Source organism: Mandrillus leucophaeus, unplaced genomic scaffold (assembly GCF_000951045.1).
Source record: "Mandrillus leucophaeus isolate KB7577 unplaced genomic scaffold, Mleu.le_1.0 Scaffold392, whole genome shotgun sequence".
NCBI lineage: Eukaryota > Metazoa > Chordata > Mammalia > Primates > Cercopithecidae > Mandrillus > Mandrillus leucophaeus.
This window is the reverse complement of record NW_012104165.1, coordinates 869,089-895,036: the sequence shown is the minus strand read 5'-3', so window position 1 is coordinate 895,036 and position 25,948 is coordinate 869,089. Positions and strand designations below refer to the sequence as shown.

Here is a 25,948-nt window from a genome sequence, read left to right as displayed (position 1 = left end):
ATAGAGGAAGGCATCTGTCTCCTGCTCGTCCCTGGGCAATGGAATGTCTCAATGTAAAACCCGATTGTATGTTCTATTTACTGAGATAGGAGAAAACCAGCCTTAGGGCTGGAAGTGGGACGTGCTAGCAGCAGTGCTGCTCTTTATGCACTGAAAATGTTTATGGAGATGGTTGCATATGTGGACATCAAAGCACAGCACTTTTCCTTAAACTTATTCATCACACAGAGATCTTTATTCATATGTCTTCTTGCTGACCTTCTCCCTACTATGATCCTACTGTCTTGCCACTTTCCCCTTTCCGAGATGGTAAAGATAATGATCAATATGTACTGAGGGAAGTCAGAAACTGGTGCTAGCCTGGGTCCTCCATATGCTGAGCGCCGGTCCCCTGGACCCACTTTTTCTTTCTCTATACTTTATCTCTGTGTCTCTTTTCTCAAGTCTCTCGTTTCACCTGATGAGAAATGCCCACAGGTGTGGAGGGGCAGACCACCCCTTCACGTCTAAAAAAAAAAAAAAAAAAAAAATGATTTTTCTCACAGTTCTGGAGGCTGGGAGTACAAGATTCAGGTCCCAGAAGGTTCCATGGCTGGTGAAGTTCAGGTCTCTGCTTCCAAATTGGCACCTTGTGTCCTGTGTCTTTAGGGGAGGGTTGTGGGGGGTTAACGCTATGTCTTCCCATGGCAGAAGGGCAAAAAGGTATGCACTCCCTTCCTCTGTCAAGCCCTTTTATAACAGCATTAATTCATTCCTGAAAGCAGAGCCCTCATGACTTAAACATTTTCCAAAAGACTCCACCTGCCAACCTTGTTGCACTGGGGCTTAAGTTTCCAACACATTAATTTTGGGGGACACATTCGTACCATACCAAAGAAGGTCCTGCAAACCTGACATTCTCCCTAGCCTGTCTTCCTCTGCAATGTTTCCATGAGCCTCGGTTGTTATAACCTGGATATACTGATGGAATACTTCAAGCGGGGATTTTATTTATTTATTTATTTATTTATTTATTTATTTGAGATGGAGTCTCGCTCTGTCACCCAGGCTGGAGTGCAGTGCTGCAATCCCGGCTCACTGCTACCTCTGCCTCCCAGGTTCAAGCGATTCTCATGCCTCAGTCTCCCAAGTAGCTGGGAGTACAGGTGCACACCACCATGCCCAGCTAATTTTTGTATTTTTAGTAGAGATGGGGTTTCACCATGTTGGCCAGGCTGATCTCAAACTCCTGAGCTCAGGTGATCTGTCTGCCTCGGCCTCTCAAAGTGATGGGATTACAGGCGTGAGCCACTGCACCTGGCCTTTTCAAGCAGAGATTTTATTGGGATGTTTGCATCTGAGGGATATATTCACAATAACAAAACTTATAAGAAAATAGTAAAGCTAGAACTCATTGTGTCAATTATAGTGGAAGATGTGCCTAGACTTAGAACTGACCATAAATTGTTAATCAGAAATTGCTTTAGTAAGTAACGAATCAAAGTAAATGAAACAGCCTGGTTACTAAGGAACCGTTTCATAATTTTGAATGGGATTAAAACTTGTCTCTCTTACTTTTGTCTTAAACAGCCACGCTGGCAATCTAGCATGAACTAATAGTCCTTCCTTGGTTGGTTTTGGGCTACAACTCATTAACAATCATCATGCTCAGTTTGCCTTTGTTCCGATTCCAAGCAGGCCAACCACTTTCCCATGTACATATTGTAACTGCCCAAGGGGTTAACCTTGCCTGCTGCCTAGACAGAGCTGATTCATGAAGACAGGGGAATTGCAAGAGAGAAAGAGTAATTCACACAGAGCTGGCTGTGCAGGAGACTGGAGTTTTATTACTCAAATCAGTCTCCCCGGGCATTTGGGAAGCAGAATTTTTAAGGATAACTTGGTGGAGGGCGGCGGGAGCGGGGGAGAAGCCAGTGAGCCAGGAGTGCTGAATGGTCAGAGATGAAATCATAGGGAGTTGAAGCTCTCTTCTTGTGCTGAGTCAGTTCCTGGGTTAGGGCCACAAGATCAGATAAGCCAGTTAATAGATCTGGGTGGTGCTATCTGACCCATCCAGTGCAGGGTCTGCAAAAAATCTCAAGCACTGATTTTAGGAGCAGTTAGGGAGGGTCAGAATCTGGTGGCCTCCAGTTGCATGACTCCTAAACTGTAGTTTCTAATCTTGTGGCTAATGTTAGTCCTACAAAGGCAATCCAGTCCCAAGGCAAGAAGGAGGTCTGCTTTGGGAAAGGGCTGTTACCATCTTTACTTAAACTATAAACTACAAACTAAGTTTCTCCCAAAGTTAGTTCAGCCTACACCTAGTAATGAACGAGGATAGCTTGGAGGTTAGAAGCAAGATGGAGTTGGTTAAACTCCATCTCTTTCACTGTCTCAGTCATAATTTTGCAAAGGCGGCTTCAATATCTGTCATTAAATTGCTGCAATTTTACTTTGTATTATTTTGCATTTGACTATTTCTTTTTTCTTTTTTCTTTTTTTTTTTTTGAGATCTGTTGCCCAGGCTGGAGTGCAGTGGCACGATCCCTGCAACCTCTGCCTCCCAGGTTCAAGAGATTCTCCTGCTTCAGCCTCCCGAGTAGCTGGGATTACAGGTGCGTGCCACTGCACCCGGCTACTTTTTTGTATTTTTAGTAGAGATAGAGTTTCACCATGTTGGCGGGGCTGGTCTTAAACTCCTGACCTCAGATAATCCGCCCGCCTCGGCCTCCCAAAATGATAGGATTACAGGCGTGAGCCACCGCGCCTGGGCCAATTATTCAATTATTTAATATCTGAGAAACATAAGAGGCTAAGAAAAGCTTTGAGAGAATGTCATCTATTTTATTTATGCTTATATTATGGCCAGGTTATATTTCTTCTTCTTTTTTTTTTTTTTTTTTTTTTTTTTGAGATGAGTCTTACTCTGTTGCCCTGGAGTGCAATGGTGTGATCTCGGCTCATTGCAACCTCTACTTCTCGGGTTCAAGAGATTCTCCTGCTTCAGCCTCCTGAGTATCCCAAGTAGCTGGAATTACAGGCCTAGTTTTCTAAAAATTTAAAAACTTTTAAATTTTAAAACTTATGCCTACTTTTTGAAAAATTTTTAGTAGAGATGGGGTTTCACCATGTTGGCCAGGCTCGTCTCGAACTCCTGACATCAGGTGATCCACCCGCCTCAACCTCCCAAATTGGTGGGGTTACAGGCATGAGTCACCGCACCTGGCCAACCAGGTTGTATTTCTATAGTCTTTCCAAATTCTGGGAACGAACCCCACTTGACGCCTACAACACTAAATTCCCACAGCCCCAAAAGATGTACTCAAATATTGGAGCAGTTAGCACAGTTCAGACTATCAAATGTGTTGACCTGGAATCTCATTTTCTGTATGGACAAGAAGACTACAGACTGAGAATTTTAAAATAAGATTCTGCCATTTAAGAGAATTGTGCTGCAGGAAGGAAAGGAGATGAGAAAACCTACAGGCTTAACCAAATAAATGGATCTAACCTCCCATTCAGTGGCCTCCAGATCTTCCTGTTCCTCTCCATGCAATGAACAAACATAGGAGCTAGAACCTGGTTCCTTGGTTTAAAACAAAACAAAACAAAACAAAACAAAAACAGCCAAAACTGAGGATTTAAGGTCATCTTGACCTTTGTGAGATCACCACAAAGAAACAAATGCCATTTTGGCCACTGTGTGATCACAAACAAGTCAGTGACACTCATTATACCAGTTTCCTTATCAGCAAAATAGTGGTGAAAATCAGCCTCGTTTTATCAGGAAGTTGTATGATTAAGACAATAAGATATATGTAGGGCAGGTGTGATGGCTGACGCCTGTAATCCCAGTACTTTGGGAGGCCAAGGTGGGCAGATCACTTCAGGTCAGGAGTTCAATACCAGCCTGGTCAACATGGTAAAACCCCATCTCTATGAAAATTACAAAAGTTAGCTGGGCATGGTGGCATATGCCTGTAATCCTACTCCGGAGGCTAAGGCAGGAGAATCACTTGAACCCAGGAGGCAGAGGTTGCAGTGAGCCAAGATTGCGCCACTGAACTCCAGCCTGGACAACAGAGCGAGGCTCTGTCTCAAACAAACAAACAAACAAACAAAAAAGACATACGTAACAGGGAAATAATTATCACCATGCATTAAGAGGAAAAGAATAATATGGCAATTACTGCAAATTATATTTATAAGTGAGGAAAATCACTGTAGAGCCAGTAATTTTACCTATATATGACCCCATCAGCCAACTTAACAGAAATTAATTTACTTAACCAAAAACATTTATTGAGCACTTAATATATGAGAGAAAATATATTTGCATTGAGAATACATGGTGAAAATAGCCTGCTAAAATTCCTGTTCTTGTGGTACTTTGAGGTGGGATTAAATTCCATAACATGTCATCACCTTGAAAAGTGGTTTAGATAAAAACACAGCAGGAAAGGGGACAGGGAACTGGAGATTACATTTTTAAGGAGGGTATACAAATGAGGTCTCATTGAACTGTCATTGGCATAAAGTAGTGAGAGAGTATTGCTATCTGGGGGAAGCTGTTTGGGGCAGAAGGAACTATGAGTGCAAAGTACCAGAGGCAGGCCTCTGCTTAGCATGTTCTGGGAACAGCAGGTTAGGCCATAGTGGTTGGAGCAAAGAGAGCCATGGGGTGGGTAAGAAGTTTTGAGCTTCATCGTCCACCTTTTTTGCTCTTAGCCTCAAAAACCTGCACGTTTTCTAAATAGCTGCTGAAAAAATGCACCACAAAATAAGAAAGAGAAAGTGTTTCTGCCCCTGCTAAGATCTAGATCTAGGAAAGCAAATGATATTCTTGTACAATGATGCATAAAGGGATAAATTCTAATAAAGGAGTCTTGTTCTCAGCCATACCCCATCACCAAGACCAGTGCCTGAAATGCATACTGAGTGAATGATACCCAACAAATGTCTCATTGTTGCTTCCTATGATAACAGTACATAGCACATAGAGGGTATCTTTGGGGGGATTTTCTTATCTCTAATCATCTACTTAAAGTTTTTTACTTTTCCACATTTTATCCCACTCTTTCAGACTCCCAGGCCAACAATTTTGTAAACACCATTTTTGAAGATACGTAACAAAGGAAACATGAACACCGATATTCACTAAGGCATTATTTATGGTGGCAAAAAATACGAGACAGGCTTGTTGGGCAACACAGAGAGTAGTGTGAACCCAAAGTATCTGAAACCAGTGTCAATCAATTTAGAAAGTTTATTTTGCCAAAGTTAAGGACACGTCCGTGACACAGCCTCAGGGGCTCCTGACAACATGTGCCCAAGGTGGTAGGGGCACAGTTTGGTTTTATACAGGGAGACATGAGACTTCAGTCAATATGTGTAAGATGTACATTGGTTCAGTCTGGAAAGGGACAACTCAAAATGTGGGGTAGGGGGAAGGTTCCAGGTCATAGGTAGATAAGAGACAAAAGGTTGCATTCTTTCGAGTCTCTGATTAGCCTTTCCCTTAATACACAATTTACATGTGAGGACGGATAGAGAAATAATCACTTATTCCTTAGTCCTCTTAGTGAATCTACATTTTTACATAAACAATAGGGCAGAAGAAGCAATCGGATATGCATTTGTCTCAGGTGAACAGAGGGATGACTTTCTGTCCTGCCTCTGTGAAGATAAGCTATGAACTTCCATTGCCAGGGTGAAATTCAACAGAACTGTTTTAGGGTAAAGATCTTGAGGTCCACAAAGAATTTCTTTGTGGGCAAATTGAGAGGGAGGTATGTAGCTTAAAAACAAAAAAACAAAAACAAAAACAAAAGCAGAAAAACAAAACAAGACAAAAAAAAAAAAACTTTGTAGCTATCTTATTTAGGAATAAAATGGGAGGCAGGTTTGCCTGTCACAGTTCCCATCTTGACTTTTCCCTTTATTTTAGTGATTTGGGGTCCTGAGATTTATTTTCTTTTCACAGTAGATAGGTACAATTCCTGTTTCTGGAGTTATTCTGGTTATTATTACTGCATAACAAGCTAGCCCCAAACTTGATGGCATAAAACAAGCATATTATATTCATGGATTCTGTGGTCAGGAAATTGGACAAAGCACAGCAGGGATTGCTACCTCTGCTCCAAGATGTCTGAAGCATCAGGTATAAACTCACCAGTTTAGGGCGATTCTTGGGATAACCACTGAGGACTGGGATCATTTGGAAGCCTCTTCACTCATACAGCTGGTAAATGATGCTGACTGTGGCACTGGGACTACCAGCCAGAGCATCTACATGTGTGGCCTGAGTTACCTAACAGTATGGTGGCTTCAGAGTGGTCAGACTTGTCATAGAGTAGCTCAAGATTCTGAAGGTGAGTCTCTCAGGACATCGAACCAGAAGCTGTGACTTCTCATTTCAGAATAAAAGTCAAAACCCTAGCAAGGTCCTACACAGCATTGCAATTGTATGTGAGAGGATGATTCAGTGGGAGAGTACAAACAAGCATGGGAGCACGGATTTTACTGTTAGAAAAGGCCCCAGAAAACCTAGATGAAAGATCCAAGGTCGTTTTGCAAAAATTGTGCACTCCTATGGTTAATTCTTTATGCAGTATTGTCCTGAGCATTGCAAGATTTCCAGCATCTCTGGTTCTGACCTGTGAAAGGCAGTTGTACCGTAATCATTGAAACAAGCAAAACACCCAAGCATTTCCAAAATACTCCTGTAGAGGGCAGTACAGTTTTGTTTAAAAGCCCATTGTTTTATATTTAGCAGTTAAGAGCTAGTGACTCAGGGATAAATACTTGTCAGAAGAGAAGCTCGTCAAACAGGTTCATGTGTGGCCCCATGGTGTAATGGTTAGCACTCTGGACTTTGAATCCAGCGATCCGAGTTCAAATCTCGGTGGGACCTTCTTGGCTGTTTCTTTTTTCACTCCTCCCAGTTATCTTTCTCTCAAAACTAGAGTGCTTCCTCGTAATCCAGTCCACCATACGTTCATAGTATCTGCTTAGCAGTAGTATCTATGTTAGTCCTCAGAAGTGTGAGACCACCTGTGGAAGCAAGCCCATGTGCACTATCAACACTACCAGGAACAACTCCCCAGTTCTGTAACCTGTGCCCAGACGCGTATGGGGGAGAGGCACCTGTCTGAAATGTCTCCCCATGTCTTGATTCCTAGAAAGGAATGTATGTGTGCATAATAAATAAACGCCTGTTTTTAAAAGAATGACCACATTACTCTATCACTGGAAAAAAAAGTGTCTGACGTGAGAAGCAATAAATACCTGATTTGAGGTCAACAAACTTGTAGTGGTACTGTTCTCCCTCCAGGCTTCACTCTTTCCATGGAACGCTTTCAGTGAGGATGGGATTCAAGCCCACACATGAAAAGTGTAATGGATTAGCAAATGGTCAGGCCACCTCATCCTATCCTGGTTGCAAATTTCTTAAGTTCTTTCTTTTGGTAAAGCCTCTGCACTTTAAGTTGATAGGCATGGTACTGTTCAAACTGCTGGTAGCAGCTCATCAGCGCACAGCCCTTGCTGTCATCTTAGAGACTGTCACACAAGTCCTTTCCCTTTTGCTTGAGACAGCTTTTTACATTTGCATGATTGCTGCCCTAACTTGCACACATCTCCAGCCTCATCCATCACCATTCCTGTCACACACAGAGCCCAAAATTAGCTTCTAGTCACCAGCCATGGTAAAATTATTTCTATTCTTTAATTTTTCCCTCTCTTCTCATTTTGTACCTGCAAAACATTTTTGTCCTCCCCTCTACCGTCATGTTATGAGAGCTAGTTCTTTTACTCATTCTTCAAATGTTAACTTAGACCTTCCAAACCTTCTTACTGACGCCTTCACTGAACTCCCTTTACAGGAGCTTACATGCCCATCTATGTCTCTTCAACACCCTAAATCTCCTTCTCACACCACCTCATAATTTAATTCTCATTTAATAAGCTCTCCCTCTTACTCTAGACAGCAAGTTCTCCTAGGGGAGAGATCAATACTGTGGTCTTTTTCACCTTTCATTTCTCAGTTTCATTGTGCCTGGCTCATGTTAGGAGTTCAAAAATACTTGCTGAGTGCATAAACTTTTATCTAATGTGATTTGATTATCCTGGAACCCAGGGTAGCCTGTCTCCATTTGGTTGCACATCTTTCTGCTCTGCTTCTTCACAAGTTTCTTTTCACTCTTTTTCCTTCACTGATCCCAAGTCTACATCCACTCTAAGAACAAGTCTTCGCCCAAGACTGGAGCAGAAGTCTCCCTGGGATGAATTTTAATTATGACAGTGTCTTAATGAGGGCTTTCAGTTAATAGCTAAAGTAGGGATGGGAGGTATATGATTAGATCACTATATTTTTCACGTTTTTGGAAGATAATTCACCTTGGACGGAAGGTTCCTTTCACTACATTCTTGGCCAGTGGTCCAGAAGTCCATACATGCCTAGTTTGGGTACTTACCGGTTGTAGGGAGCCCAGGGCCTGACACCAGCCTAGCCTCAGGAAGGTAGTAACTAAACATTCTGGATTAAATTGAAGATTTTTTATTGCTACCAAAAAGCAAAGATTTAAGCTGATAAATCCTGCGTCCTTTCTGAGAATACAGGGAGAAGACAGTAACCTCTGAACCCAGCACTTACTCTCACCATGCTCAATAGAGTTTCAATTTGCTGCTCTCATCACAGTTGGTCTGAGAATGACAGTCTGAGAAGGCTATGGGAGATAGCACAGGAAAAGCACAGATGTATTCTTTATGCTAACCCAGAAGTCACTGCTCAAGACACAGGCACCGTACTACACGTGGTGCACTTTTTCTTTTTTTTTTAACCTATCAGGAACCCCACAAGGTCAAGAACATTGGGACGGGGTTCAATGGCTCATATCTGTAATCCCAACATTTTGGGAGGCCAAGGCCAGTGGATCACTTGAGGTCAGGAGTTCGAGACCAACCTGGCCAACATAATGAAACCCTGTCTCTACTAAAAATACAAAAATTAGCTGGGTGTGGTGGCACACGTCTGTAATTCCAGCTACTTGGGAGGCTGAGGCACAAGAATCGCTTGAACCCGGGCGACGGAGGTTGCAACGCAGTGAGCCAAGATCACGTCACTGCACTCCAGCCTGGGTGACAGAGGAAGGTTGTCTCAGAAAAACAAAAACAAAAACAAAACAAAACAAAACAAAAAAACAATTGGAACTATTTTCCTCTTTCGCATTGGAACTTGTGATTGAACTAGTATATTCCTGTCTGGCTGGTTATGTAGAGGGGCAAGAAATCTATGGAAATTTCTCCACTCAGGTTTGAAATCATCCTCTTTGTAAGGACTTTTTTATGTTTTGTTTTGTTTTAAGGAACTTTTCTTGTCTCCATCACGGTTTGAAAGTTTGGAATCTGCCTTGGAGGATTTTTACCCTCTCTCCTGAGAGTTTCCTGCCACCTCTGTGCAAACGGGACTGTCCTTGACCATCCTGGACCTGAAGGAAATAATGTATACAGTGGTCCATTTCTAAGACAAAGTGCCTTAAATCTTCTTAGGTAAGCAAAATACAGAAGAAACAGGATATACGAGGCCCCTGCTTGAATAGCGATGCCTGCTTGTCGGCCCCTCTCTCTTTCCCGCCGCCTCTTAGTTGCCCTCACTCGAACCAAAGTTCAGTCTAAGATGAAAGTTTACTAGTCTGCAAAATAGCTCATTTTGTCCGTTCTTATCAGCCTGCCCAGCTACTTAGGTCATGAGTCAAATACTTGAAGAGCCCCTGAGCTAACTAGGATTGGAATTCTTTGTGGGCTGCAACAAAAATGCAGCAAGACAACCCTAAAGGAACGCCTAAAGCCTCTACTCAACAATCTATAGGCGACATCTGGGAAGGTTGTGACCCCATAGTACTCACCCTATGAGGAACCCGGGGAGGGACCTGCGCACTAGGGCATAAATTAGTTGTTCAAAGTGTGCTGGGTGTGCCTGCTCATCAGACAACCGATCTTTCAAGACCGTCGTTAAACTCTCACTTTTGCTGTTCTCCGGGTCTCTGAGTTCATTCTTTGTGTTTGGACGGTGAATTTGTTTCTCACAGACCTAGTCTAGGACTGAGGAACACTCCCAACCCAGCTTTCCAGAAAACACTGAATTTAAAGATTTTGCCTAATGACAGCCAGTTGCAAAAATTCCGTTGCAAAGAAATCCAGCAGGAATCCTGATAAAAGAAGTCTGTATTATTTGCAGGGAGAGTTACTGGGTTGTGGTTTTCTTGTTTGTTTGGCGTCGGGGGCTGGGGGGTGGGGGCGGTGCTCCTTATCATCCACAAGAGGGCGCCTGCGGTCCTCGAAGACCACTTCCAGCGTGTCCGTGTGTCCGTTTAAAAATCTGAAGTCCCGGAAACCAGCCCCAACCTGCAAACTATTAGATTCAATTTGCACTAAGCACGCTCTCCTTGAACAGGCGTCGAATCCAGGTTAAACTACTTGGAGCAGAGCTGAATTCCTCTCTACTATTAAGGAAATTGCTGAAACACTCGCTTCTAAATGTGTACTGAATATCGTGGCGCTCCTAGTCAGCTAAAAGCCACCAGGAGGCGTTTATAAAGATGCTAGGGTAGGGCCGACTGAGAACATCTCCAGAGACCCATCACAGCAATCAGCTGTGGTGTAGGGGGTGGATTTTCACAGTACGGGCTCCCGTGTATGTGCGAAAAAGGGGCTAGGCGAAGCAGGGGTGGAGAATCTTTTTTGTGTCCGTTTGGGAGTCTCCCCTGCGTATATTTCTGGTTGGTGAGCCGGCAGTAGGAGGCCCGTGGGGCCGCGCGCTGTCCTGGGAAACTCCCGAGGGGCTTTCCCCCTTCCCTTCGCCCCCTCAGTTGAGCTCCCAGGAATGCTGGGATTTTCCTCCAGTCTCGTCTTGCAAGTTCACTTATTTCAGTTTTCCGTAAACACCAACGTCTCCTCTGCGACTTTGGGAAATCTTTCCATGCACGTCCTCAAAAGCTCCATACACCACCCTAATAAACGACGATTTTTGTGAAGCAATAGGATCTGATAACAAAGCAGAATGAAAGATCTCAGGTCTCTCACAGGCTCCTCACCTGTAAAATAACGACAATAGTTCGCATCTCACCAGGGTTCTGTGAGCGTTTCATGAGGTAACAATACAAAACACTAGTCACAAAACCTGGCACACGGTAAGGGCTCGGTTTTGTTCGACAACTTCACTTTTTTTCCAGTGCAGAAACAGAGGCCCGAGGGGGCACCAAGTTTCTGAACCCCTTGGAAGAAAAGGTCTGGGGTGCAAAGGGTAATGTGTGCCGACATTGGAAAACCAAATCAGACTTTAGAAAGGAAGAGGTAAATCATAGCAGATTGGCCCCATGGTGTAATGGTCAGCACTCTGGACTCTGAATCCAGCGATCCGAGTTCAAATCTCGGTGGGACCTAGCGTTGGATTTTAAGTTTCTGTCATGTGAAGAAACAATCATGCAATTTCTACACAGCCTTCTCATTCTTTCCCAGAGCTCTTACTCACAAACACATGAGTTTAACGGGTGTGGGAAGTTTTATCTCTTTTGTTTAATGATATATTTTCAACACAATTTTATTTTTATGTATTTATAAGTACTTAAACATTATACACTCATTTTTTATTGATTGCATACTACCACCATTAAATTTAAAAACAACTAAAACCGGAGGAAAAACACTTAAAATACAGATAATTACTGGTAATGACTAAAAATTATATATCAATTTTAAATCTGTTTCAGAATGTTATGATGGTGTGATCAGTTGGCCTTTAAGCATAAACGTGTAATAGAGTGGGTTTAAAATTCTATGGCAGATGTGGAATAGAAATATCTTTTAAAGATAGAAAAAGAATTTACGCACATTTTCAACTGTTAAATAAAATTATGCTAAGTATATTTTCAAATATACAGACAGCCTTGGGGCAAAAGGTAAAACTGAGCCATCCTGGGTTCTGGTGAAGACCATAACTAGGTGAAAGTCTTATCCCCAGCAAAGTGTTGATGAACTGTTATCCTGAACCAGGCACTGTGTTAAGCAATGGGGACTCTAAAGGGAACAAGATCTCAAGACTGGTCCCTGCACTGGGGGAACTTGCTAGAGGGTAAGAGGGAGATATCAAAAAGAAACTAAAACATGTGGTGTTATGATGACAGCAATTTGGGTGCTGAGGAATCATAGATGGAGGCAGCTAAGCTGAGATCATGGAAGCCAGAGAAGTCTCACTAAAGTCTAAGTTGAGATCAGAGGAATAAGCACTGAAGTAAAGCAAGTAAAGTGAGGGCAGAGGAGAGGGCTAAAGAGTGTTGTGGGTAGAAAATGAAAAGGAGGAGAACATGGAGTTTGGGCAGAAAAAAAAATTCACCGTAGCTCATGCTTGGAAGTCAAGTGTGAGGACTGAGGGTAGAGATGCAGCAGGTTAGGGGAGCATCATCAAAGTTGAAAGTGCTCCCTGGAGCCTTCCCTACTTATTTGCTAGTCTGCACACAACATTCTGTTTTAAGCAAGAGTCCTCCCTTTTCTCTATTTTACTTAAATGTCTATCATTGATATGGACTCACAACATCTTTTTCCCCCAGTGGTTTATAACTCATTATTGTCCTTAATTATATTGGTGTTCAACTTTACCCATATTTAATTAGGGAGAGCCCCTTTTTGGGAAAATAGCCTTTGCCTTGCAAGAGTAAAGCCATCTTGAAGCAAAACAGTCATAACGACCAATATTTGACTCCTGCATACCAAGGCATTCTGCGGCAAGGTCAAAAACAATGTACATAGCATGAATAACCCCTCATAAAGATGCTTATTTAACTTCCCCAGTGGCCATGGGTTTTGCAAGACAGTCTGAGGTGTGATCAGTTGTTCATGTTTTACCCTAAAAGCTTGCATAGAAAGGATACTTTCTGCAGGGCAAGTGTAGGATCCACCCTCTGGGGCTGCAGCCTGAGATGTGCCTTCTGTTTGTAAGTCCTTATTAAATGTTTCTTTCTGAGAAACTGGATTTGTCAACCTTTGTTTGGCCTCCCAGCTCCCTGGGCCTTTGTGCCTATACCTGCTCATAGTGGAAAACCCTTCGAGGGGCTTCTGGATCCTTGTAGCTTGCTACCATCATTCTTTTTTTTTTTTTTGGAATGAGACGGAGTCTCACTCTGTCGCAAGGCTGGAGTGCAGTGGTGTGATCCTGGCTCACTACAATCTCCGCCTCCCTGGTTCACGCCCCCCAAGTAGATGGGATTACAGGCTCACGCCACCAGGCCCGGCTAATTTTTTTTTTTTTTTTTTTGTATTTTTAGTTGAGACGGGGTTTCACCATGTTGACCAGTATAGTCACGATCTCCTGACCTCGTGATCCACCTGCCTCGGCCCCCCAAAGTGCCACAATCATTCTTTTGAACATGTTCTTATTTTCTGCGTAACAAGTTGTTCCAGACTTAATCTGCATCTACCCTGCCCCAGCCCAAAATTCAGTCATTTCTCAGTAATTTCCTGATTTCTTTCAGTGGGGAAGAGTATTAGAGAGGAATACCCGGGGGCTTAGTGTACTAACTGCTTCTATGATATCTGCTTCTTGGTCCTTTTAATGGAAAAACCTAGGAAATACATGTGTATGTATACACATATAATCATATGTACTTACACATGTGCATGTGCATATACACACATATTTGCATGTATTCATGCCCATACAAGTACATACACATATTTTAGAAATCATGAGCTCGGCTGGGCGAGGTGGCTTATGCCTTTAATCTCAGCACTTTGGGACGCCAAGGCGGATGGATCACCTCAGCTCAGGAGCACGAGACCAGCCTGGGCAACACGGTGAAACCTCGTCTCTACTAAAATACAAAAAATTAGGTGAGCGTGGCGGCATGCACCTGTAATTCCAGCTACTGGGGAGGCTGAGGCAGGAGAATCGCTTGAACCTGGGAGGCGGGGGTTGCAGTGAGCCGAGATTGTGCCACTGCACTCCAGCCTAGGTGACAGATACTCTCTCTCAAAACAAAAAAAAAAAAAAAAAAAAAAATCATGAGCTCACATCCATACCTCCCATTTCTATCCATTAGTCTCTTCAGGATTCTTTCTTACATTCTCCCATTCTATATTTTTATGTGTCCCTTTTCCCACATTGAAACCCCTAATTCCAACAAGATTAGCATATTTACTCACTTGCTCTATCATATAATACATGTACGATAGTTTTGGGATTGCTTTGCCCATCTACTAACAAAAATTATCCATTAAAAGAGATTCAGTAGGTAGTTGTAACAACTAACCAAATAAATAAATAGAGTTAAAGATTTGTTTGCATTTCTCCATACACACACCCCTGTCCCCCTACCATCCTCACTCTCTTGGCCAAAGAGTGAAGGTGTACTGTCAAATGCCCTGTCCACAAATTATGTTCTTTTCCTTTCCATGTAGTCATAATATGGAATAAAATTGAGTTCATTTGCTTTAACTTGCTTTCAACCTTAGTTTTCTCCACTCCCCATCCTTAATATTAGTTTTTGAAAATGTAGATTGGCCGGGTGCGGTGGCTCATGCCTGTAATCCCAGCACTTTGGGAGGCTGAGGTGGGTAGATCGCCTGAGGTCAGGAGTTTGAGACCAACCTGGCCAGTATGGTGAAACCTCATCTGTATTAAAAATACAAAAACTAGTCGGGTGATGTGGCACGTGCCTGTAATCCCAGCTGTTCTGGAGGTTGAGGCAGGAGAATCATTTGAACCTGAGAGGGGGAGGTTGCAGTGAGCCCATATCGCTCCACTGCACTCCAGCCTGGGTGACAGAGTCAGACTCTGTCTCAAAAAAAAAAAAAAAGGTAAAATATTCATACGCTTTCAAAAGTTAAAGGCCTAACAAAAGGTGAACTCAGAGAAGTGGCCTCCCATATTCCTTGCACTCCATTTCCCCCAAGTCTCTTAACACCATTTTAGGTAACTGGTAATGGTGGAGGGTGTCCAGGTTCTGGCATCTCAAATGAAGAATTGGACAAAAATGCACAAACAAAGCAATGAAGAAATAAAGGGTTTTACTGAAAATGAAAGTACACTCCACAGTGTGGGAGTGGGCCTGAACAGCGGCTCAAAGGCCCCAGTTACAGAATTTTTGGGAGTTTACCCCCTGGAGAATTCTATTTGTTATTTTGGAAGTCCTATGTAAACAGAGAAGATGAGGCAAAGTTACAAAGTCATTTACAGCATGTGCCCTATGGAAAGGATATTTCCTGTTATAGCTGAAGTATAAACTGGCCTTATGTTCCCTCCTCCAGACCTTATTTTCCTGTCTCATCTCCTCCCTGAGAGATGTGATCCCCATAAATCTTTATGGGAGGCAGAGGGACTGATGGTCTTTTTTCTGTAACTGCTTCATGCTACCTTGGGGTGTAGCCCCTACCTATTGGGGATCATGGAACTCTGTCCCTGTTCTGTCTAGTGGAGGGTAGCTTCTTGATGGCCGGGGTGGTGTCTTCACATGGAGCTGGCTGGAACCTTTGTTTCATGATCATCTGAAGCTTGGTGGTCTCTAAGCAAGAGGAAATGAATTTGGTTAAAATATTTAATGGGAACTTCAGGGGTGGATATCTATGCTCTCAGAAATGTTTGTTATAGAGATTTGCAGGAGAAAAAACAAAACCTGGTTTGTTCTAGAATCTATGTGTTTCCTTAAAGTCTTAGCAGAAGTGACTCCATTTTGGTTTGGTTTGGTTTGGTTTGTTGGGGCCTAGTGCATAAGCCTAGTCCGAAACAATGGCCTCCCAGAATTTTGTTAAAAAAGTTTCCCCTTTTTGGTCAGGTTCTCAGTTAGGTGACAGTGTAACCAAAACTTGGGGCCTTAGCGCCACTCTCAGTTACCATCATTTTGGGCTTCTGGTCTCAGTATATCATTCATAGGTTAAGGGGCCTCATGGTTGCATATTTCCTTCAGCTCTTATTATTCCAGTTGAAGAAAGACCATTTGACATTCTAGAGATGCCTGCATACAAGCATTTAAAACCTTTGAGGGAATACAGTGCACCAGGGAGAGTATTATTATGACTATTGGGAGGATGATACCAAGAGTTTGGAGTGTGCTGCTCACCCAAGGTCCCCATAAACCAAACCTCCTAAAATCAAATAGATCAAAGGATCAGCTAGATGAAGAGTTTATCCACTTGACTGAGCAATTTCTTTGTCAATCCTCTACCACTGAATTTCCACGTAATCTTCATTTGATGTATTTCTCCATAGGCCACAAGTGCCGGCAGCTGCATAGATACTTCTCTGTTTAGTCAATTCTGTCATAACTTTCACAAGAGAATTTAGAGTCTATTGTGTAACTATAGCTTTCACAGTAGAATCTGCTATAAGACCTATTGTGAGGGATATATTTCTAATCATTGCTTGCTTCTTTTACTTTAAACCATGGGAAAAGGACCTAACAAATGATGTCTTTTTAGAAGAGTGAAGGCCTTCCGGCAATGTTCTCTTTAACCCATGATGTGGGTTAAGAGGTGTGAACCAATGTTTTGTTTTTGATTATGAGGCAAAGCATGTACCTTGAAAGTTTCTTACCTACATTGGGCCTTCATCTTTTATCTATCAAAGTATAAGTTTATCCATGTAAAAAGCTGGCTATAAACTCCTTCACAAATAAGAGCATACACCATAAGTGCCCATAACAGACACCTTTTCCACTTCTATTTTTTGTAGAGGCATGAGCAAGAAAAAAATATTCAAAGATAAGTTTCATGACAGTAGAAATCTAAAACTGTGAACTTGAGAAAAGCTGTTCACATTAAGGATGTCATCCTCTTCTTGGGAGAAATTTCTCTGGTTAGTTTTATCTTAAGGTTTCCAGTGGGTACACAGCTCCGAGAGCTTGGAGGGACCCTTCTCAGTTGTGAGATTATGAACTCAAAGTTCAAGGTCCCAAAGTTTTGTTGTAGTGTGAATGGCAAGAACAGTCTTTCTCTGATGCTTCTAGAAGATTCAAACCATAAAAAGCTTTCTTTACCTGTTGAAAATACACTGTAGCATAATAATCTACTGTTACAACATCAGCCCTCTTGCATAGGAAACCTTTTATACAACCAGAAAACACGCACTGAAAATAACAAATGAGCTCTCAAGCTTGGTGTTTGGTTGGTGGGGACCCATGCAGGTTCAACATGTGTATCGAGAAGTGTTATTTCTGTTCAGGGCCCATCTACCCTGGTCACGGCATGATGTTCATCCACAATGATTGCAAGGTGTTCAGATTTTGTAAATCTAAATGTCATAAACACCTTAAAAAGAAGTGCAATCTCGCCAAGTTAGGTGGATCAAAGCATTCCAGAAAGCAGCTGGTAAAGAGCTTACAGTGGATAATTCATTTGAATTTGAAAAACGTAGAAATGAACCTATCAAATACCAGCAAGAGCTATGGAATAAAACTATTGATGCAATGAAGAGAGTTGAAGAGATCAAACAGAAATGCTCAGCTAAATTTATAATGAACAGATTGAATAAAAATAAAGAGCTACAGAAAGTTTAGGATATCGAAGAAGTCAAGCAAACACCCATCTTATTCAAGCCCCTCTTGCAGGCAAAGGGAAGCAGTTGGAAGAGAAAATGGTACAGCAGTTACAAGAGGATGTAGACACGGAAGATACTTCTTAAAATCTCTGTAACCATTTCTTTCATGTACATTTGAAAATGTCCTTTACAGACTTGGAACTGCTAAATTATTAGTTTATTTTTTACATAAGGGCACTTAAATGAAAAGTGATTAAAACGTATCTTTCCTACATTGCCATCTGCAAAACACCAGATATTACGAATGTTGCATCTCAGTGTTAAATCTTCACTGACACATGTACATATGTAAATCAGGAAAATTCTACTTCTAACTATAGAAGTGAATTGTGGATGCAAAATGGTTATGCCATTTGGATAATGACACGAGGCAGCATTTGTATAATAACTAATGGCAACAATTCATGGCTAGTGATGTATAAAATAAAATATTCTTTGCAGTAAAATATTCCCTTTATTAATGTTATAGAAGGGGGGCTACAACAAGGAACTAACAATTTGTATGACAGTGTCAAATGTTACTTTGATTTTAGTATTTCCTGTTTTGGTTTAGTTGCATCTTAGAAGAGCATAATGACATTGTTTAATGACACCTAATTATGCTGGACTGTTTTGACCTGGTTTAACCCTTCTGATAGGTAGTTGTGGATGTTGGGGATGAGAACTGAATAATCTTTGCCTGGAGTGACACTGCACTCTAGAATTTCCGGTTTGGAGAATACTCAGTTCTAATCTGTGATTCCTGGTGGAATACACTTTATTTTTCTAACGTAGCAATGATCTAGAAGCAGAGGAATCCTAGTGTCTTTTACAAGTTATTACATGATTTTATTTTAAAAAGCTCCTGTTTTTGGAAAGTAAAATTTATGGGTATAACATCTGTTCATTATTTGCACATAAAATAAAACCATTTAAAAAGAAAAAAAAAACAGAAAAAGAAAATAACAAATGAATAAAATTCCTTTATAAAATGTTTAAATGGCCAACCATGTGACCAAATATACCTGAACTTTGTTTTCCCAGGAATATGGCATCAAGCATTGGTTATAAACTATTTTAAACAACTTCCGTATTAGCTGGTTTAACATGAAATTATTTTCTTGATATTTAATTAATTTTTTGTTTACTTGGGTTAGTAGCTTTATACGAGAAAATTTCGTTGTTTCTGCAGTTTACAATAACTTAACATAACTATAATTAATAGCTTATACTATTTTAGAAATCCTATACAATTTTGAAATATATATTAGTGTTACAAAAATATAGCCTAAAGAAGATTGAGCATCATTTTGGCAATCCCATGTACCTAAACATGTCAAATAATCCTGTTTACCTCTCTTTTCTGGACACTTTAGAGGCCTGCTGAAGTATTCAAAAAGCCAGATGCCAGGGTAGAGATTTTTGAAATTGATGTTTGATTTTGGGAATTCAGATTACCATAAGTTATTTATTTTGCCAAAATGATGACTCAGAAATTTTAAAGCAGCAAAAAACCTTTTATAACCCTTTTGAATTTAGTCAACATGTTCACACAGAGAACCTCTTCTGTTAAAAAAAAAAAAAAAAAGTAAAACATTCACACGCTTTCAGAAGTTAAAGGTATAACAAAGGTAAACTCAGAGAAGTGGCATCCCATATCCCTTGCACTCTATTTCCCCCAAGTCTCTTACCGCCATTTTAGGTAACCAGATTCTCTGTTTTCTAGTTTATCTTCACTATGTTTTCTTTTCATAAAGAAAAACAGGTATGTGTATGTTTTCCTAATTCCTCTTCCTTCTTGAAGAAAAGGTAGCCTACTATAATATTCATCTGCACTTTCTTTACTTAACACTATCTGCTAGAAATTATATCTCTTTTGTAGCCCCATAGAGCTTCCTCTTTCAGTTCATGTTACAGTTTATTCAACCAATCTCTTTCCTGGACATTTAAAGTTAGTTAAAATGCTTCTAGAAGGTAAGCAGACAAAATAAAGATTATTGGTCTTCTGAGTTTGCCCATGGAATTCTGATTCACATAATGCTTTAAATGTACCCCAATGTTTTCTACCATTTACATTTTTTTTTTAATCTATCCAAGTAGAATCAACCATTTTACATTTAACTTCATTGTTGCTTCTCTTTCTCATAACATTCCATGTGTCTAGTTTCCATAAGTATGGAAGGAGGAGAGTATAAAAGATGTCTTTTGGCCATTGTAACAGATTGCTTTAGAGAAGAATTCACAGTACACGAAATGAAATTAATAAATAATGCATAGAAATGAACAAAAGAGGAAAAGAAGCAGGAGGTTCCCATAGAAGCAAAAAGACAATAATGATTTACAATAACCAATGGTCTCAGGCAAAAGTCTGTAACAGTGTTTTGCCTTGGTGTGCGAGAAAATATAAAATTATATTCAACCTCAGTGTATTTTCTATTCACTGGAAGATAGGTAGTTTGTTGGAAGTTAACATGGGAATTGTCACCTCTTCTTCCCAAGTAAGATATGCCTTTCCTCTGAAATGAGTGAGAAAGGAATTATGCAAACATTTGGAGAAAGGAGAAGGAAAATGCTGAACACATATCTAAAAGTGAGATACAGCCTCTGAAAGGACTTTTAAGAGATCAAGTGTATGTATATATAGAGAGAGAGAGAGACAGAGGCCATCTTCTCCCCACAACCGCGGAAGATAATTCCTCAGGAAGGAAAAAAAAAAAACCACCACCTTAGCAGAGGATGGTTTCGATCCATCGACCTCTGGGTTATGGGCCCAGCACGCTTCCGCTGCGCCACTCTGCTGGTGAATCGCCACTTCTACTCTTCTTATTTATCATGTAAGTGATCAGCCATTTTTGTCACACTGCTTTACATCTATTTTTCTTTCACTCTTTCTTTCCCGGTTTTTCCTTTCTCCTCTTGGCCTCTTAAGATCAGCTCACTCTAGAACCAGTTGACTCCAACAATCCCCTTCAAATGGTGAGTTGCCCTTTCCCAATCTACCAAACATGCTTCAAAACATGACTTTTTTTCCTTCAAGAGCTGCTTTGAGCTCAGGAGCAGAAACAGGGGAAAGTCGAGCAAAGCCCTCACAAACCCTTACTTAGAGAGAATCGAGGAAGGCATTAAGTCAGACTTACTCTCCTTAGAGAGAGAGTATATTAGCCAGTTGGCTTTGTTTCCTGTCCCCAAGAAAATTTCTTTCCCAACATGGGTATTAACTATCATAAGTATTTTTGCATATTGACCTAGAAGTATTTTTGCATATTGACCTAATGCCCTTCGCAGCTTTCCGGGCACCTGGTGTACCCAAGCAGCTCCACCTTACCCCTACCCCTATCCTCGCCGTTGAATTCATGAAAAGTGGCTTCCTACTCTAACCCTTTGGTGTTATGTCTGCGAACAGCTTTCTCTCACTCAGCGAATGTGGGCTTTCCCAGACAAGGGCCCAAACAGAGACCTTTGATACTCTTTCATCCTGTGCTATGTCAACAAAGTCCCTTCTGAAACTTTTCTTTTGCTCTTTTCACCGACTTGCTTTTCCCGTTTTTTCAGAGTTTCTCTGTCTTCAGGAAAGCCTTGTGTTTCCAGTTCCAGGTCAGGCATAGGATTGGTGGCCACTACTCTCCAGCAATTTCATTTACGTTTGTTTGTTTGTTTTTTCCTTCTCTAAAAAAAAAAAAAAAAAAAAAAACAGGCTGAGACACTGAGGCAGATATACTGGGGTTAGGAAGATGTTCCAGAATAAGAGCATGAGAAAACTGGCTGGAATGGTTCATGTGGACAAGATGGGTACTAGCAAAAATGAACCAGGTCCCACTAGGACCTGACCTGGGGCCACTAGATTTGGAGCCATGGGTATTAACTATCACAGCAGGGATCCCCAACCCCTGGGCCACTGACCCGGTACTCCTCCTCCTGGTAGCCTGTTAGAAACCGGACCACACAGCAGAAGGTGAGCAGCAGGAGAGCCAGTGAAGTTTCATCTGTATTTACAGCTACTCCCAATCACTCTCATTACAGCCTGACCTCCACCTCCTGTCAGATCATCTGAGGCATTAGATTCTTATAGGAGTTCTAACCCAATTGTAAACTGCCCATTTGAGGGATCTAGGTTTCCCACTCCTTATGAGAATCTAATGCCTGATGATCTGTCACTGTTTCCCATAACCCCCAGATGGGACCATCTAGGCAGGAAAACAAGTTCAGGGCTCCCTCTGATTCTACATTATGGTGAGTTGTATAATTATTATATATCACAATGTAATAATAGAAATAAAGTGCACAATAAATGTAATGCATTTGAATCATCCTGAAATGATTCCCCACTCCCCCCTACCCCTGTCTATGGAAAAATTGTCTTCCATGAAACCAGTCCCTGGTGCAGAAAAGGTCTGGGACCGAGGCATCACAGCACTGAATTGCTGCGTACACTACAGGTGTTGCCGGAGGGCCCAGAAGGGTTTCCAGAAGCCAGTGAGACCCCAGCCCCAGCCCCAGCCAGTTTCCAGGTTCTTGACACCTTCCTAAGAAAGAATTCAGGGGGGAGTCAGAATGAAGCCAAAGGCAAGAAGCTTTTATTGCTAAGCAAAAGTACACACTTAGGGAAGTGCAGGTGAGCTCGTGAGAACGAGTCATGACCAACAGAGTTTGAGTTTTCTATTTTTATGGGCTCTTGTAATTAGAGGGTGGACTAATCATGAGGTTTTCTGGGGGAAAGGCGAAGATTTCATAAAATTGAGATGCCACCCATTTTTATATTAAATATGAGCAGGCTCAATCTGTCAGGGCCTTGGCGGGTGTGTAATTTCATATGGTAATTAGCATATAATTAGGTCTTGGGTAGGGCATGGGTCAAATCCAGTGCCATGTTGGGTGTATAAGAGACACCTTGGCGGGTGTGTAATTTCATATGGTAATTAGCATATAATTAGGTCTTGGGTAGGGCATCGGTCAAATCCAGTGCCATGTTGGACCCAGACGGTTTCAGACAGCTTAGCCCCCATCCTGTTTGTTAGGGTCTTATCAGCCCAAGCTCTTCCTTGTCCTTGTAACTAATTTTAACAGCTCCTTTTTTGCTGATATGTGAAATTACTGCTTGATGTTTCTCTTATGACCACCCAGCATTCCTATCAAATAGGGATGAGATTTATCACTTTCCTTGTTCCCCCCGCCCTCTCATTCCACTAGCATGAACCCTCCAGAGACTCAGGAGGCTGCAAACTAGGTGCCTGATCTCAGCCTCTTTCAGAAAATAATCTGAGTGGAAAAACATTTTTATACCCACAAGCCAGGACTCCTCCCCTCCCCTCTACCAAATGCCCTCTTTTCCTCTCAAAGGGGTTTAGGTCTGTGTTGCATGGACCTCCTTTCTTCACAGGAAAACCAGTGAGGAAGTGGAAGGAGGAGACTGAGCATCTGCCATGTAATATGCAGTGGTGTACCTCACTTATTGCTCACCTCCGTTAAAAGTGATGAGGCTGTCTTTGTCTTACAGATGAGAAGACTGAGGCATAGATCTGTCATCCTTCACCCGTATGTTTCAATTTCATGTCTATGTTTATCAGGATGCTTTTTTTTTGGGGGGGGGGACAGGGTCTTGCCCTGTCACCCAGGCTGCAGTGCAGTGGCACGATTGTAACTCACTATAACCTTGACCTCCTGGGCTTAAGTGATCCTCCCACCTCAGCCTCCCCAGTAACTAGGACTACAGGCCCACACCATCACACCTGGTTAATTTTTTTTTTTTTTTTTTTGGTAGAGATTAGGTCTTGCTAGGCATGAGCCACCAGACCTAGCTTTCGTTTTTAAAAGGTAAAGGATCCGACACTTCGGAAGAAAGGTAAAGGAAGAATTTTTAGAGAAACCAGTTCAGAAGAAGCTGTTAATGGTACTTACAGGAAACATAAATGTTTGAATGACAAGACTGGGAAAGAATTAATGCACCATGGGCCAATTATCATAAAGACAGTGGTGAGGAGATGGTGTGGAGAGTTGGGGGAAAGGGAGGAATCAGCAGTTTCCCAGATCTGGAATTACAACAGGGCCCCAAGTTCCCATCTCACCATCAGGAAAGATACCCGATGAGAACCCCAAATGGACCTGCTGATGTTTCTTCACCACTACCTTGCAAGTCCCTTTCCTCGTGTTCATGTGGGGACCTGCAGGTCATTAATTTACAAATCAGTCTTACCTGCTTCATGAGGAGCTTTTTCCCAAGAGACATTTAGCAATGAGCTTGGGCGATATCCTTAGCGCTGTAGTGGTGGCAGAGCTTTCCTCCAAGCAGTCAGAGAGCTTTCCTAAGCTCCTAACACCTCCTAAAGGAGCTGTTAAAATTAGCTACAAGAACAAGGAAGAGCTTGCGCTGATAACACCCTAACAAACAGGATGGGGGCTAAGCTGTCTGAAACCGTTTGGGTCCAACATGGCGCTGGATTTGACCCATGCCCTACCCAAGACCTAATTATATGCTAATTACGGTACCCTAATTACACACCCTCAGAGAGCTTTCCTCTGGCTGCTTGAAGGAAAGCTCTGCCTACCACAAATGCAACGAGTAACCCTGGCACCCAACTGCGTTTTCGCGGCTTGCTAAAGGCCTGCTTTCCAAGGCTGCCAGGCCTTGCTGAGTTTGCACAAACAAACGCGGCCTGCGGGAGCGGGCGTCCGGCTTCCTGGGGCGCGCCGCCTGGTGGAGACTGCGGGGAAGGAGCGACACGAGCAGGTAACTCGCCAGCAGGTTCTCGTTTGCTGAAAAGGTGCTTTGGAAATGGCTTTGAAAAGTGACTCTCACGTAAGCCTTTGGTTGCTGCTCTTCCTACACATCACGAGTAAGGCCCTCCTCCCCTCAGCGAAGATTCTACAAATCGAGAGGCCAGGATGAGGTTGGTTAAGGATTGCTTTGTGTGTGCACTACGGGTATAGGCCAGGAGGGAGGCTGAAAATGCACCGCGCGTCTAGGGTCATACCACCCTGAACGCGCCCGATCTCGTCTGAAAATGCACCGCGGGCGGTTCACAACTGTCAAAACGTAGGACAGGACTGTAGCCGGTAGGTTCGAACCTATGCAGACAGACGTAATTATATTTTCATCGCCTTAAGCATCCGGAGGCTGCACCACATTGTCTGCCAATCACTTCATGTTATGTTGTCTTGCCGGTTGTTATCTGTTTTAAAGCTAAGGAAACTTAGGGATGGGGGTTGTTGTGGACTGAACTGTGTCCATCAAAATTCCTGTGCCAAACCCCTAATCTCAACGTGACTGTATTTGGAGATAGGGCATTTAAGGAGGTAATTAAGGTTAAATGAGGTCAAAATGGTGAGACCCCAATCCAAAAGGATGGGAGAGGGGGAGACGGAGGAAGGGGCCTACTCTAATGACCTCATTTTAATCACTCCTATAAAGACTGTCACCAAACATGGTCATATTCTGATATATTGGGGGTTAGAACTTCAACATACGAATTTGTGGGGGGCCGGGCAGGGGGACACACGGTTTAGCCCATTACAAACATATACACTTTAAGGATTGTTATATCTTCCTGAAGAATTGACCCTTTTATTATTATATAATGCCACTCTTTATTCCTGGTAATTTTCTTTGCTCTGAAGTCTACATTGTCTGAAATTAAAATTACTCCAAGCTTTCTTTTGACTAATGTTAGCATAATATGCCTTTTCCCATGCCCCATTACACTATGGCTTGTGTTTCCCTAATCATGCAGTTGAAAGTCCTACAACCCAAGATCGCTCTCCAGGAATCAATGTGCAGTTCTGAAAGATATGCACGCCTCCCACTGTTCATTCACAGTGAATGATGGTAATAAACACCAGTGCAGCAGCCTAGGTTGTGTACCATCAGGTCTTCCACATTCACAGAGAAGAACCAAAGCCCTTTGTACATGGCACTGGCTGAGCTCCCATGCAAAAGCCACTTCCACTTTGCCAACCACACAAGTGAGCCAACTCAGAAGTGGATTCCCCAGCTGACACCATGTGGAGAAAAGACAAGCTGACCCTGCAAATCAGGGAGCAAAATGATGTTATTATTGTTTTAAGCCACTATGGTCTTGGTGGTTTGTAATGCAGCAATATATAAACGGAGAAATAAAAAACAATAGTGAGAGGGTAACATTTTTTTCCATCCTTTTTGGGGGTAGGGGAATTAAGTACTCAGTTTCAAATATGTTGAATTTAAGGTACAGGGTAACTCAAGTAGAGATGCTTGAGTAGGATAATAGGATATAAGGAATAGCCTCAGGCAAGTTCTGGACTGCAGATATGAGAGGAGATAGTATAAAACTGAAGGGCCAACAAGGAATTATAGTGAGGTATTATATAGGAAACTGAGAGGGGGAAAAGGGCCAAGACTAACACTTGAAAAATTGCTTTTTTTTTTTTTTTTTT

At 42.1% G+C, this 25,948-nt stretch overlaps 3 non-coding genes and 1 pseudogene across 3 annotated transcripts; 3 read left to right on the top strand and 1 right to left on the bottom strand.

The window, feature by feature from the left end:
• Positions 1–6,820: 6,820 nt before the first annotated feature.
• TRNAQ-UUG lies at positions 6,821–6,892 on the top strand. The gene has a single exon. It is a non-coding gene; the product is annotated as a tRNA-Gln (tRNA).
• A 4,456-nt stretch (positions 6,893–11,348) lies between these two features.
• Positions 11,349–11,420, top strand: TRNAQ-CUG. Its single transcript has one exon. It is a non-coding gene; the product is annotated as a tRNA-Gln (tRNA).
• A 5,737-nt stretch (positions 11,421–17,157) lies between these two features.
• Positions 17,158–17,647, top strand: LOC105547628 (annotated as a pseudogene).
• A 2,622-nt stretch (positions 17,648–20,269) lies between these two features.
• On the bottom strand, positions 20,270–20,341 carry TRNAM-CAU. Its single transcript has one exon. It is a non-coding gene; the product is annotated as a tRNA-Met (tRNA).
• Between the last annotated feature and the right edge of the window lie 5,607 nt (positions 20,342–25,948).